Source organism: Heterodontus francisci, chromosome 17 (assembly GCF_036365525.1).
Source record: "Heterodontus francisci isolate sHetFra1 chromosome 17, sHetFra1.hap1, whole genome shotgun sequence".
NCBI classification, from domain to species: domain Eukaryota; kingdom Metazoa; phylum Chordata; class Chondrichthyes; order Heterodontiformes; family Heterodontidae; genus Heterodontus; species Heterodontus francisci.
Window position 1 is genome coordinate 62,008,538 of NC_090387.1, and position 14,956 is coordinate 62,023,493.

A 14,956-nucleotide genomic window follows, 5' to 3' on the forward strand; every position below is an offset into this window, starting at 1 on the left:
GAGGAAATGACTGGTGTCAAAGGAGAAGTTGTGCAATGTGAGAACAGGTTCAGGTAACCGGAGAAGGTGGTGGTGGTGGATGGGGACTGGTTGGGCCTCTGTTCAAGGAAGAAGCAGAGAGCCCTCAAGTTGTCTTGGTGGGGTATGGCAGTGCAGAGGGTTTGGACGTCCATGGTGATAAGGAGATGGTTAGGGCCAGGAAACTGGAAACTGTTAAAGCAATGGATGGAGGTCAGAAGAGACTGTACAAGGGGAGAAAAAAAATAGAAGAAATAAGTTCTGTGGGCTGAAACTATGGGTCGACCAGGATAGTCCTGTTTGTGCATCTTGGGATGCAAGTAGAAGTGGACTTTGTGGGTTTGGGTGACTATGAGAGTAGAAACCATGGGGAAGATCTCCAGAGGTGATGAAGTCAGTGCCAGTCTAGGCAATGATGACTTGATGTCCAGGGGAAGGTAGGAGGAGGTGTCAGAGAGTTGTCGTTCAGCCTTCGCAAGGTAGAGACTATCACTGACCTTGGTAGAGAGGGCTTTAAACTAAATAGTGGGGGCGAGGGATCAAATGAGAGAAGATATGATCAATTAAAGAGAGAGCACAAGGCGAGAGAGCAAGGTAGCAATAAGGGAATAAAAACAGATTGTAAGATTTCTACAGGTCTAGAGAATGAGTCTGGGGAGTTAATAAAGGAAGATAAGGAAATGGTGGAGGAACTGAACAGATTTTTTGCATCTGTCTTCACTGTAGAGGATACAAATAACATCCCAGAAATAATTGTGAATCAAGAGCTGAAAGGGAGGCAGGAACTTAAAACAATTATCATCACCAGGGAAAGGGTAGTGAGAAATTTATTAGAACTAAAAGCTGACAAGTCCTCAGGTCCTGATGGACTTCATCCGAGGGTCTTAAAAAAGTGGCTGCTGAAATAGTGGGATGATTTTAAAGGGTCGTCGATGCCGGAAATGGTGGTAGGGTCACACGAAGATCGCTACAGATGAGGCTCGCCACCAATCCTGACGCCAGTAGGGCTCGGCCAGATCTCAACGGAGGCGGACAGGCCTCATGGCGGCCTCTCTCCCCCACTGCTGCTTGACAACGGGACCACGATTTCCAAAAGTAAATAAATTAACCTACCTGAATTAATGAAGATCCCGTTGCTTCCTTATTTGCCACACCTATCTTCATTCTGGCAGTCAGTGATGCTGTACCTTTGAATACCTGTCTGGGGAAACGAGGCGTAACTCTTGTGGGGAGGGGGGAGGAGGTACTTTTCTCAGTGTGGAACGGGAGGAGCGGGGTCAAACTCTTCAGAATGGTTGGGGAGGTGATGGGAAGGGGTAAAGGACAAAGGTTCTGAACTTTGGGGAGGGTGGGAAAGGCCATATATTCACGGTAGGTATTCCGGGGTGGGGGTGGGGGGTGGGGAAGGGCAGGAACGATGTGTACTGCCAGTGGGGGTGGTGGGAGAAGGCATGGAAAGATTTTTTCATCCATTCTTATTACCTTTACATTCACTGTGACTTAAAAAATTTAAAAGGTCATTGAGGGCTGTAAGCTCTTTAAACATGGCGCCTGCACATTGGCCTGTTGCCGGGGACGGCTTGCCCGCCCCCTCCACGTCATCAGGGCTATGCTAATGAGCTGCCATATTTGGAATCGAGGCGGTGCCGTGACGTGCGCCCTGTGTGCGCGGGCCGCCATATTTTTCACGCGTTGCCTATTTTGATGGCGGGCTTTCAAAATGCAACCCAGTGGGTGCATTGGTTTAATTTTCCAAAATTCCCTAAATTCTGGAAAAGTCCCATCAGATTGGAATATAGCGAATGTAACTCCCCTATTCAAGAAAGGAGGAAGACAGAAAGCAGAAAACTACAGGCCAGTTAGCTTAACATCTGTCATAGGGAAAATGGTGGAATCTATTATTAAGGAGGTTATAGCAGTTTAGCAAATCTCATTACAATCAGACAGAGCCTGATTTATTAGAGTTCTTTGAGGAAGTAACAAGCAACGTGGATAAAGGGGAACCTGTGGATGTGGTGTACTTGGATATCCAGAAGGCATTTGACAAGGTGCCACATCAAAGGTTACTAAACAAAATAAGAGCCCATGGTATAGGGGGTAACATATTAGCATGGATAGAGGATTGGTTAGCTAACAGGAAACAGAGAGTAGGCATAAATGGGTCATTTTCTGGTTGGCAAGCTGTGCCACAGGGATCAATGCTGCGGCCTCAACTATTTACAATCTATATCAGTGACTTGGATGAAGGGACAGAATGTATGGTTGCTAAATTTGCTGATGACACAAAGATAGGTAGGAGAGTAAGTTGTGAAGAGGACATAAGGAGTCTGCAAAGGGATACAGATAGATTAAGTGAGTGGGCAAAGAGTTGGCAGATAGAGTATAATGTGGGAAAGTGTGAACCTGTCCACTTTGGCCAGAAGAGTAGAAAAGCAACATATTATTTAAATAGAGAGAGATTGCAGAACGCTGAGATGCAGAAGGATCTAGGTGTCCTAGTACATAAAACACAATAAGTTAGTATGCAGGTACAGCAAGTGATGAAGAAGGCAAATGCAATGTTGTTGTTTATTGCAAGGGGAATGGAAAATAAAAGTAGAGATGTTTTGTTACAGTTGTAGAGGGCATTGGTGAAACCACATCTAGAATATTGTGTACAGTTTTGGTCTCCTTACTTAAGAAAGGATATAATTGCATTGGGAGCAGTTCAGAGAAGGTTCACTCAACTGATTCCTGGATGAGAGGGTTATCTTATGAGGAAAGGTTGGACAAATTGGTTCTGATTCATTGGAGTTTAGGAGGATGAAAGGTGATCTTATTGAAACATATAAGGTCCTGAGGGGACTTGACAGGGTGGATGTTGAAAGGACGTTTCCCCTTGTGGGAGAGACTAAACTAGGGGGCACAGTTTAAAAATAAGGGGTCTCCCATTTAAGACAGAGATTAGGAGAAATTTTTTCTCTCAGAGGGTCGTGAGTCTTTGAAACTCTCTTCCCCAGAGAGCAGTGGAGGCAGGGTCATTGAATGTTTTTAAGGCAGAGGTAGACAGATTCTTGACAAACAAGGGAGTCAAAGGATGTCAGGGGTAGGCAGGAAAGTGGAGTTGACTCCACAAACAGATCAGCCATGATCTTATAGAATGGCAGAGCAGGCTAGAAGGGTCAAATAGCTTACACTTGCTCCTAGTTTGTATGTTCATATCTCCTCTGGAGATCTTCCCTTTACGGCCTCCAGCTTCATAGTTCTGCAATCTGTTTTAGTTGTTGATTGAGTGGTAAATATTAGCCAGAATACTGGGGAGATCTCCTCTGCTCTTCTGCGAAATAGTGTCATGGGATCTTTTATGTACACCGAAGAGGACAGACGGGGGCTCAGTTTAGCATCTCATCTGAATGACCATACCTCTGACAGTGCAGCACTCCTACAGTATTCCACTGAAGTGTCAGCCTAGATTTTGTGCTAAATTCTCTGGAGTGAGACGTAAACCCACAACCTTCTGACTCAGGCGCAAGTGCTAGCACTGAGCTATGGATGACACAATCCCAGCAATGGAGTAAATACAGAACATAGTCAATATATAAAACACCATAATGCAGAAAATGGACAGATTTCTAAGACTGCATGCTCCCCATTGTTATTGAATGCCTTTTCAGTTTTATTATTAGAGTCTTGGATACATGAGATTGATTACAAGACCGCAGACTGATTGAGGATATTTCAGTTGAGCATTTCCCTTATGATTTATGTCATCATGTTATCCCCTCGATTAGATTTTACGGCTGGATTTTATGCAGGAGGCTGGGCCAAAAAGACAGGGTGGGCCCCGCCTATGAATTTTTTCTGACCCCCAGAGTGATCCAGTCTGAGGCCACAGACCTGAATCGAGGATGGTATGTTGCCTCCCTGGTGCTAGGGTCAAGGATGTCGCTGAGCAGTTGCTGAGCACTCTGATTGGGAAGATTGAACAGCCAAAGGTCATAGTCCATATTGGTACCAACGACATAGGTGGAAAGAGGGATGAGGTCCTGCAGGTAGATTTTAGGGAGCTAGGAAAGAAACTGGCAAGCAGGATCTCAAAGGTCGAAATCTCCAGATTACTTCTTTTGCCACGCGTTAGAGAGTATAGAAATAAGAAAATAGAGATGAATCCATGACTGCAGAGATGGTGCAGGAGGAAGGACTTTAGATTGCTGGGACATTGGAACAGGTTCTGTGGGAGATGTGCCCTGTATAGGCTGGACGGGTTGCACTTGAACAGTACCAGGACCAATGGCCTTGCGGGGCAATTTGCTCATCCTATTGGGGAGGGCTTCAACTAACACGACAGGGGGATGGGAATTAGGAGGTAACATTACAGAGGAAAAACAAGGAGCACAAAGAATTGGGAGAGACAGCACGAGACTAGGAGATTGTAAGGTATGAGGTGGGGTCAGAGCAAGAGGAAATGCAATAAGACTGAAATTGGGTTTACTGTGCAGGTATGTGAATGCACGCAGTGTGGTAAATAAGATTGGTGAGCTGCAGGTGCAGGTAGCCATGTCAGAATATGATGTTGTGGTGATAACAGAGACCTGGCTCAAAAAAGGACAGGAATGGGTACTAAATATTCCTGGATACAAAGTGTTCAGGAAAGATAGGGATGGAAAGAAAGGAGGAGGCATGGCAGTATTGATTAAGGATAATATTACAGTGTTGGAGAAAGAGGGTTCAAGGACAGAATCTATTTGGTTAGAGCTATGAAACAATAGAGATACCATTATACTATTGGGTGTATTCAATTGGCTGGCAACTAGTGGGAAAGATAAAAAGGAATAAATTTGCAAGGAAATTACAGAAAGGTGCAAAAATTATAGAGTAGTTATAATAGAGGACTTTCTAGTTCAATGAAGAAGGACACATTGCTGGTTCTGGTTTTCGGGAATGAGATGGGACAAGTGGATCAAATGTCAGTAGGGGAACATTTAGGGGGCAGTGATTATAGTATCATAATGTTTAAATTAGCGATGGAAAAGAACAAGGAGCAATCTAGAGTAAAAATAATTAAGTGGGGGAGGTTCAATTTCAATGGGCGAGAACCAATCTGGCCCAGGTAAACTGGAATCAAAGATTGGCAGGCAAAACTGTAATTGAACAATTGGTTGCTTTTCAAGAGGACACAGTTTGGGTACAGTCTGGGCTAAAAGGTAGGACAGACAAAACCAGAGCTCCCTGGATGACAAAAGAGACAAGAGAGAAAGATGAAGCAGAAAAGAGGGTCCGTATGAATGATGTGAAGTTGATAAGACTGGTGAGAACCAGGCCGGTTGTAGAAAGTTCAGAGGGGAAGTGAAAAAAGAAATAACAGAAACAAAAAGAGAGTATGATAAGAGACTCACAGCCAACATAAAAGGGAATCCAAAAGTCTTCTATAGGCATATAAATAGTAAAAAGGTAGTAAAAGGAGGAGTGGGGCGATTAGGGATCAAAAAGGGGATTTACATATGGAGACAGAGAGCATGGCTGAGGTACTAAATGGGTATATTGCAGCTGTCCTTACCAAGGAAGAAGACGCTGCCAAAATTGTAGTGAAAGAGAATGCAGTTGAGACACTGGATGGGCTAAAAATTGATAAAGAGGAGATATTAGAAAGGCTGGCTGTATTTACAGTTGATAAGTCACTAGGACCGGATGAGGGAAGTAAGGGTGGATATTGTGGAGGCACTGGCCGTAATCTTTCAAATCTCCTTAGATACAGCGGTGGTGCCAGAAGACTGGAAAATTACAAATGTTACACCCTTGTTCAAAAAGGATGTAAAGATAAGCCGAGCAACTACAGGCCAGTCAGTTTAACCTTGGTGGTGGAAAAACTTTTAGAAATGATAATCTGGGACAAAATTAACTTGGAAAAATGCAGATTAAAGAAAGCCAGTATGGATTTGTGAAAGGTAAATTGTGTATAACTAATTTGATTGAGTTTTTTGATGAGGGTAATGCAGTTGATGTGGTGTACATGGACTTCCAAAAAGCATTTGATAAAGTGCTACATAACAAGCTTGTCACCAAAGTTGAAACCCATGGAATAAAAGGGACAGTGACAGCATGGATATAAAGTTGGCTGAGTGACAGGAAACAGAGAGTAGTAGTGAACAGTTGTTTTTCAGACTGGAGGATGGCATATCGTGAGGATCGCCAGGGGTTGGTATTAGGACCACTGCTTTTCTTTATCTATATTAATCACTTGGGTGTGCAGGGTACAATTTCAATATTTGCAAATGAGACAAAACTTGGAAATATTATGAACTGTGAGGAGGATAGTGATTCAAGTGGACATAGATAAACTGGTGGAATGGGCAGACATGTGGTAGATGAAATTTAATGCAGAGAAGTATGAAGTGACCCATTTTGGTCGGAAAAATGAGGAGAGGCAATATAAAATAAAGGGGTTCAGGAGCAACGGGACCTAGGGGTATATGTGCACAGATCTTTGAAGGCGGCAGGGCAGGCTGAGACAGGGGTTGATAAGGCATACAGGATTCTAGGCTTTATAAATAGAGGCTTAGAGAACAAAAACAAGGAGGTTATATTGAACCTTTACAAAATACTGGTTCAGCCTCAACTGGAGTATTGGGTCCGATTCTGGGCACCACACTTTAGAAAGGATGTGAAGGCATGAGAGGGCGCAGAAAAGATTTATGAAAATGGTTCCAGGGATGAGAGACTTCAGTTATGTGAATAGATTGGCAAAGATGGGACTGTTCTCCTTAGAGAAGGTTGAGAGGAGATTTGATAGACGTGTTCCAAATCATGAGGGGTCTGAACAGAGTAGATAAGGAGAAACTGTTCCCATTGGTGGAAGGGTTGAGAAGCAGAGAATACCAATTTAAGGTGATTGACAAAAGAACCAGAGGCAACATGAAGAAAAACTTTTTTATGTAGCGAATGGTTAGGATCTAGAATGTACTGCCTGAAGGTGTGGTGGAGGCAGATTCAATCGTGACTTTCAAAAGGGAATTGCATGATTATCTGAAGAAAAAAGATTTTCAGGGCTACAGGGAAAAGATGGGGAGTAGGACTAGCTGAGTTGCTCTCGCAGAGAGCTGGCACTGATGCGATGGGCCGAATGGCGTCCTTCTGTGCCGTAACTATCCTATGATTCCAACTTGCGTTACTATACTAGACAGTGACTGTCAACCTCTTTGATGGGCAGTGACGTTTCTGCCGAAGCATTGCGGCTTCATTACTATGAATTTAGAAAAAATGTATTTATAATGAATCAGTAATTTTATAGCCAGTTACATGTTACAAGGTTTGAATTGTCTGAAAAACGATTTCTCCCGACTTTAGTTCACATTGTGTTAAAACTTTCCATCTACTCTCTACAATAAACTCACGCGATAATGCTAACTGTCAGCATGTGCTTTACTGTGAGAGAATCTGTGTGAAATTAATATCTTACTTTGGGCTCAAGGAAATTAATGCTATTGTTTTGCCATTCATTACCAGACAAAATACAAATAAAAATGAAATAATTTTTACATTTAGTGCCTCTAAACTATTCAGTTAAATGCTTTAGTTGGGAGAAAAATGTTTACCATTAATAATATTTCCTTCGTTTCTTATACTGACCTAAAAATATTGACATCTGAATATAAAAATGTGCTGAGTTTGACCTATGTTTAGATCATTTGGAAATCGAACAGTTGTAAGGAGTTATGAAAAGAGAATGCAGCTAATTCATCAGATTTTACAGTGTCAACATTTTTGCATAGAATGCATGTACCCGGAACGCTCATAGATGACAGCTCTGCCATTCTTAAGGGGCTGGTACTTGACAATTCACCAGGGTAAAGGGGCAGATTTGCAATCCAATTATTTTGTTGTGCTATTAAAGCACTTTAATATTTTGGTACATTACACCCTACCATGAAATAGCCCTACTGTTTATTCCTTCTTGGGGGAGGTGGAATGAGAACAATGTTGATTGAGGATGGGAGTTCTTAATGAAAATAATAGATCAAAGCAAATAAACATTACTCTGCATAGCAATCCTGATTCTCAGGAGGAGAGCAAGGCAATCATAGACACTGCGGGGGTGAATTTAAACTCACTACACCTGACAGGAATGGTGATGCTGGGCAGTTAAAATCACGTTTAAAAGCTTCTTTCCCCTCATTTCCAGCCCACTGTCACTTCAAGCACATGTTTTTTTTTTAGGTGGATGGCTCATGAATACTTGCAAATCAGAGTTCTATGATATCATTAGGACCCTGACACATTTTTAACTCAACAGTTCGGACGTCCTGCCTAGCACCCAATCCTCTAAGTCAAACCCAGGCACTGGCTTCAGAGGACCACTGAAGCACAATTTAAATGACCATTCAGATGCAGGAACTCAGATCAAATGGATCTGTGTGCTGTTGGGCTCTGTGGGTTTCCAAGTAATTTTTTCAGCTTTGAGGCTTGCTGGTTTCTGATTTTCTAGCATTACTCACCTTAACTAAACAATCAGCTAATCATGGATGTCATTCTTGCTCTGCAGGAGATGGGCCTGCTAGAAGATAGTAGGTGAAGGAGATGCTTGTGGAAGACTTTACCCTGTTAACAAGCTTGACAGACTAAAAGTGAATTTCCTGGAACTCTCTGAGGAGCAATGCATGAGGAGACTGCTATCCTGCTGTTAGGTTGCCACTCATCTCTACAGCCTACTGCAACAAGGCCTGCTCCCTGCTCGGCCAGTTGGCCATGATTTATCAATGGCTGTCAAAGTCACCACTGCCTTTAACTTTTAGGCCTCAGGCTCCTTCCTGGGTACTTCAGGGCACATCTCCTAATCTGCACTGCACAAGTGCATCAAGCAGATCATCAATGCCCTATTTGCCAGGGCAAACCAATGCAGTATCTTTCCTGTAGCTGCCAAGGAGTCACAATGAGAGAGTTTTGGGATAGGCAGCAGTGGTCAGTTTCTCTTGTGGCTTTGGGTTATAGACTGCACTCATGTAACCATCATAGCATCAGGAATGGCTGTCATTCCATTAAAGCTCAGCTAGTCTGCAATCATCACAAAAAAAATCATGCAGGTCTGTGCCAGTTTCACAGACAGTTACCATGATGTCTTTATCCAGCGCCAACCATCCCACCCATTAATACACCCTTCCAGGGATGTTACAGATGACAAGGGCTACTCCCTTTACTTCAGAAAAATGTCATAAAGCATCACATAGAAAGGTGAGGAGAAAAAGGATCTTGACCCAAATGAGTGATTGGGCCGAGCGGTGGAGAAGACCAAAATCTTTGTCAAAGAAGTGGGCTTTAAGCAGGGTCTTAAGAAGTAAAGGGAAGTAGAGACACAGAGAGCTTTAGGGAGATAATTCCAGCGTGTGGGGCCTGGGACAGTTGAAAGATTGACTGCCAAAGGTGGGATTAATGCACAAGAGGCTATAGTTAGAGGAACAGCAAGTCGGGGGGATGGGTCATCGGCCTACAAGAGATTACAGAATTAAGGAGTGGGTGAGGAGGAGAAGAAGCATTGGAGGAGGCTGGTTTGATTGGATTTGTCAAAGGTTCAAGAGGGTTAAAGCACCTTTGCTACAGTCAAGGAGAATATAATTTGTGACATTTACAGGAAGAACTGGAGTTGAAGCTTCTACAAAAGCTATGCTATTTCTTTGCTAAAAACTTTGGAACACAAGCAACAAGCAATATAAAGGAAAGTCTAACAAGTTTGAAGTGGATCAGATGCAAATCTAAGGTAGAAGAAGAGTTTAATGATGGACACAGCTAGGAGCAGCCATTTCAGAAACTGAAACATGAATGACTGGGAGCCAGCAGATACCCCAACAGAGGGAAAAACAGTGGTGATACTTCCCAGTCAAACAAAACTTAAGCCTATATCATATATATTGCAAAGATAAGAAAAATAGAATTGGATCACTTCTAAAGATACCTCTCATCAAACACTAAAATGTTTCAATTTAATGTAGTGAAAGCATTAGGTAGAGAAAGGATATGTAAGCGATTATAGAAAATGTAGGAAATATACAGCAGGTCAGGCAAAATCAGTGGAGAAACAGAGTTAACGTTTCAGGTCACGGTTCTGATGAAAGGTCACAGATGTGAAATGTTAACTCTGTTTCTCTCTCCACAGATATTGCCAGACCTGCTGAGTATTTCCAGTATTTTCTGTTTTTATTTCAGATTTCCAGCATCCGCCATATTTTGCTTTTGTATTTAAGTGATTATACTGATAATTCCAACTGTCCATCTGTCTCCACCAGGTCTTGAAAGCAAGTGTCTTGGCTGGAGAATCTACAACTTCTGAGCAAGTTTCAAAAAAGTCCAATTGCTAAGGACCATATTCAAAGGTCAAGACACTCTTGTCGATGTAGTGTATGTATTACGATCTTCACCATGTTCCTGAGTAGAATGTCTCAGTTATGGGAAGGAAACTGCAGGGTTTGACCAGTGCTTGTCATATTTCTTGGCTGTACAGTGATAAACACTACACGGCACTGAATATGCAATCTTTTGCCTAATGCAAATTAACTTCGATGTGCAACCTCTGCCTCAATCACAGTGCCAATAATGAACAGACCTGAACCAATTACAGTGCAATGTAGTCAGAACTGTGTTAATAACAGATCCAACATTTTTTGCCCTTATGATGCCGTCGCCGAAATTCGCGGTGGCCAGAAACAATGGCGGCCCACACATGCAGGCTGCGCTTCGTGGAGTTGCCGCAGTATTAAACGTGGCAGCTCATTTAAATGGCCGTAATGGACCACCCCCCTCCCCCCCAATGATGTGCAGGGGGTGAGTAGTGAGTCCCCGGCAATGGCGTCAGTTGCCATTGCGCAGGCGCCAACGCCATTTTTAAAGGGCTTCAGGCACTTCCATTTAGTTTAAATCTTTAAAGGGATAATCATTTAAAATTTATTTTAAAACATTAAAAAATGTTTCTAGCCCCTCTCCTACGCCCCAATAACCATACAATTCATTCCTTGCCCTCTCCTGCCCCCCCAAAATACTTACCTTGTGTACCTGACCTTCCCCCCAAAAGTTCATAAACTTTTAACTTCACCCCTTCCCACCATCCCCTACACCAATCAGATTGCTTTGACACCACTCCACTAAAATATTTACCTGCACCCCCCCCCCTCTCCACCAGTGTCCAGCATCGGATCTGTGGACACAGTTCCAAAGGCGCGGGAGTGCCGGCCACCAGCACCAATATCGGAGTGCGACGGACGGCAGAGCTGGTAAGTAATTCATTCATTTATTTGCATTTTTAAAAAATATGCAGATTTTGATCCCATCGCCAAGCGGCGGGAGGGCTACCACGAGGCCTCGCCACCGCCAGCAATATCGGGCTGGGCATTCTCGACATCAAGGCCCGTGGCGGGCCTCTGTCGGAGGCATTTTCTGGCCCTCCCCACCATGACCCTGATGTCAGAGGGGGGCTGTAATCTCCTTAATCCATAGTAAATACAACCTAACTGCAAGTATAACAATTATATTTGTTTTCTGCTTCTAACCCAGGAACATACTGTTGAGTCATTAACTGTAATATCTGATTGGGTTCACCCACTTGGACGAAAATCATATCCAAAAGGCTTCGCCTGTTCTAATGTATACTGGTTCAGATGTGAATCAGATTTCTAAGTTGATTATCCAAATCTCAAGCGTTAAAAGAAAATGTGGTGCAATTTCATTTTACACAGTAACTGAGTAATGAAACATGCCTGTAGTGGTACACAGTCCCAAATATGCAGCAGTGTATATTTGAATATTAACGACGTCCAGCAATGTATCTCTTGAAAGAAAGTGACTTGCTGCGCACATCCAGTGGAATGTGATGCTATTAACTTCTTTTCCCCTTCTAATTCATTGCATAACATTTACTGTATGGAGATTAGCATTAACTCCCCCCTCCCCCACCCATTTGCTACTAGTTTTGCAGTCAGGGAGGGAACATGGTCATGGCGGAATTGCAAATTACGATCAGAAGGATCTGATGTGTTCCTGTTATACGTTTCTGCCAGATAGCAAATTAAAGCCAGCCACATTTTGCAACAAAAGCCGCTAGCAAAGAAAACGTTACTTCTGGTTGAGAGTACTGAATTTTTCATCTGTAGTTACACTTGCATTTGCAGTTGATTCTCAATCATTCACTCAGCATGTAGCTTGTCTTACAGGAATGGAAGTTTGGTTTAGCAGCTCTACATGATTGCACTGTCATTTGTCATGTGTTGGAACAAAACTAAAAGGCCTGTGCCACCTTCCACTCGTCTATAGAAATATGGCAACACCATCACAGAGAGGCAGGAAACGAGAACTTTGTGGGCACCAAGCTCGTTTTACAGGAGTATAACGGGCACCTAAACATACAATGCAGTTGGTGATGTGTGTACACTCCTCCCCTGCAGGAAGTGTGCAAATCACCACATTGAATCAGGCTTCATTGTAGGCAGCCAAGGCATGTGCCTATCCAAGGAATCAAATTTGGAAAGAGGTGGTAAATCAAAGAGTAGAGACAAGGCAAGAGAGAAAGGTATTAATATGGGAAACCATAAACAGACCATGACAGGAAGGGACAAAGCGTAAGGCTAGCGGTTACAAAAATAAGAAAAGGACAAAACCAAAGCCTCTGTATCGGAATGCATGTAGCATTCGAAACAAAACAGATGAACTGATAGCACAAATAGAAATTAATAAGTACGATCTGGTATCAATAACAAAGACATGGCTGCAGGATGACATAGATTGGGACCTGAATATTGAAGGGTACATGACATTTAGGTAGGAAAGGAAGCGAGGAAAAGGTGGTGGTGTGGCTCTTTTAATTAATGATGGTATTAGCACAACAGAGAGGGATGACCTAAGTTAAGGAAACCAGGATGTGGAAGCAGTTTGGGTAGAGATAAGAAATGATAAAGGCAAGAAGTCACTTGTGTGAGTGCTGTACAGGCCCCCTGACGGTAACTATACAGTAGGACAGAGTATAAAGGAAGAAATAGCGGGAGCTTATCAGAAAGGTATGGCGATAATTGTGGGGGATTTTAATCTACATATAAACTGGAAAAATCAGATGGGCAAAGGTAGCCGAGATGAGGAGTTCATAGAATGTTTTTGGTATAGTTTCTTATAACAGCACGTTCAGAGAGCAGGCTATACTAGACTTGGGATCGTGCAACGAGACAGGATTAATTAATGGCCTCATAGTGAAGGTGCCTCCAGCAGTGATCACAATATGACTGAATTTTACTTTCAGTTTGAGGGAGAGAAGAGTGGGCCTAAGACTAGCATTTTAAACTTAAATAAGGGCAATTATGAGGGCATGAAAGCATGAAAGCACAGTGGCGCAGTGGTTAGCACCGCAGCCTCACAGCTCCAGGGTTCAATTCTGGGAACTGCCTGTGTGGAGTTTGCAAGTTCTCCCTGTGTCTGCGTGGGTTTTCGCCGGGTGCTCCGGTTTCCTCCCACATCCAAAAGACTTGCAGGTGATAGGTAAATTGGCCGTTGTAAATTGCCCCTAGTGTAGGGAGGTGATAGGGAATATGGGATAACTGTAGGGTTAGTATAAATGGGTGGTTGTTGGTCGGCACAGACTCGGTGGGCCGAAGGGCCTGTTTCAGTGCTGTATCTCTAAAAGAAAACTAGCTAAAAAGAACTGGCATATTAGGTATGCAATGGCAGGCATTTAAAGGGATAGTTCAGAATACACAAAATAGATACATTTCAACGAGAAAGAAAAATTCCAAGGGGAGGACCCACCATCTGTGGTTAAGTAAAAAAGTTAAAGATAGTATCAAACTTAAAGAAAAAGTATATAATTGTGCAAAGATGGGTGGCAGGTCAGAAGATTGGACAGAATATAAAGAACAACAAAGAATGACTAAAAGATTAATGAGGGAAAAATTGGAGTACGAGAGAAAGCTAGCTAGAAATATAAAAACAGATAGTGTTATGAAAGTACTTCCACTTTTCAATATTTTCTGAGGACATGTGTTTGAAGATTGTGGAGATGAATTCATTTGGAAGACTGAAGTGATTCCATAGAAGCTGGACTTTTTTTTAAAAAAAGGTCACTGGCAGGACTTGAGCTTTCTGTTCAAAAACAACCCTTACTGGATGCCACATGTCTTAAGCTAAATAAACAATAGGGGTCTTGGTGACCAGGGGGAGTTGTTTATAGAGAAGTGACATGTCAAGATTTATGGTGGACAAGAGTTGGTTTCATCTTGGATTGTTTTGAGTCAGTTGGGGATCAGCCTACTAAGAGAGAAGACACCAGTTCATCCTTTCTCCACCTCTCTGAGAAACCCTGAGAATCCAGTGTGTGATAGCTGAAACCCCGATGCCGCCTTTCTCCTGGAAAGCCTGCCAGACTAATCCTCGATGGCGTCTGAATAAAACTGCTTCAAAAAGATCCCAATGACAGCCATCTACGCGTATTTGGGATGCCAGAACAGGGACAACTGACATCATTCCCATATTTTATCCTTATCCTTCAAGAATTAACAAGTATTTAGCAAAGCATTTTTGTCTTTTTTTGTAAAGAGATCTCTGCAGAGAAAACTTCTTTATTTTTTCTTGTGTGTGCACGTGTTGAACTAATTTAAAAGGGAACTTTCATATTTCAAACTGTGTGTTAATGCTTTACATTTTTCCTGAATAAGTCTTGTTTTATAATAAATTGATAATTTCGTTGTTTATTAAAGAAATCTCTTTAGTAGACTTTATTCTGAAATAAAAACAGTATATAATTGGCCGTATCAGTAACTGGGTAAACATTTAAATATATATTGTGAAGCATGGCGAAGTGGAATTAGAGAAGGCAGTGCACTCCTCCAGCCTCGGTCGTAACATATAATTGGGGGCTCTGTGCAGGATAACACAAAGCTGACGATGTGCAATTGTAAGTGGGGTAATAATAACTGAAAAGGGAAAAAGGAAAACACCA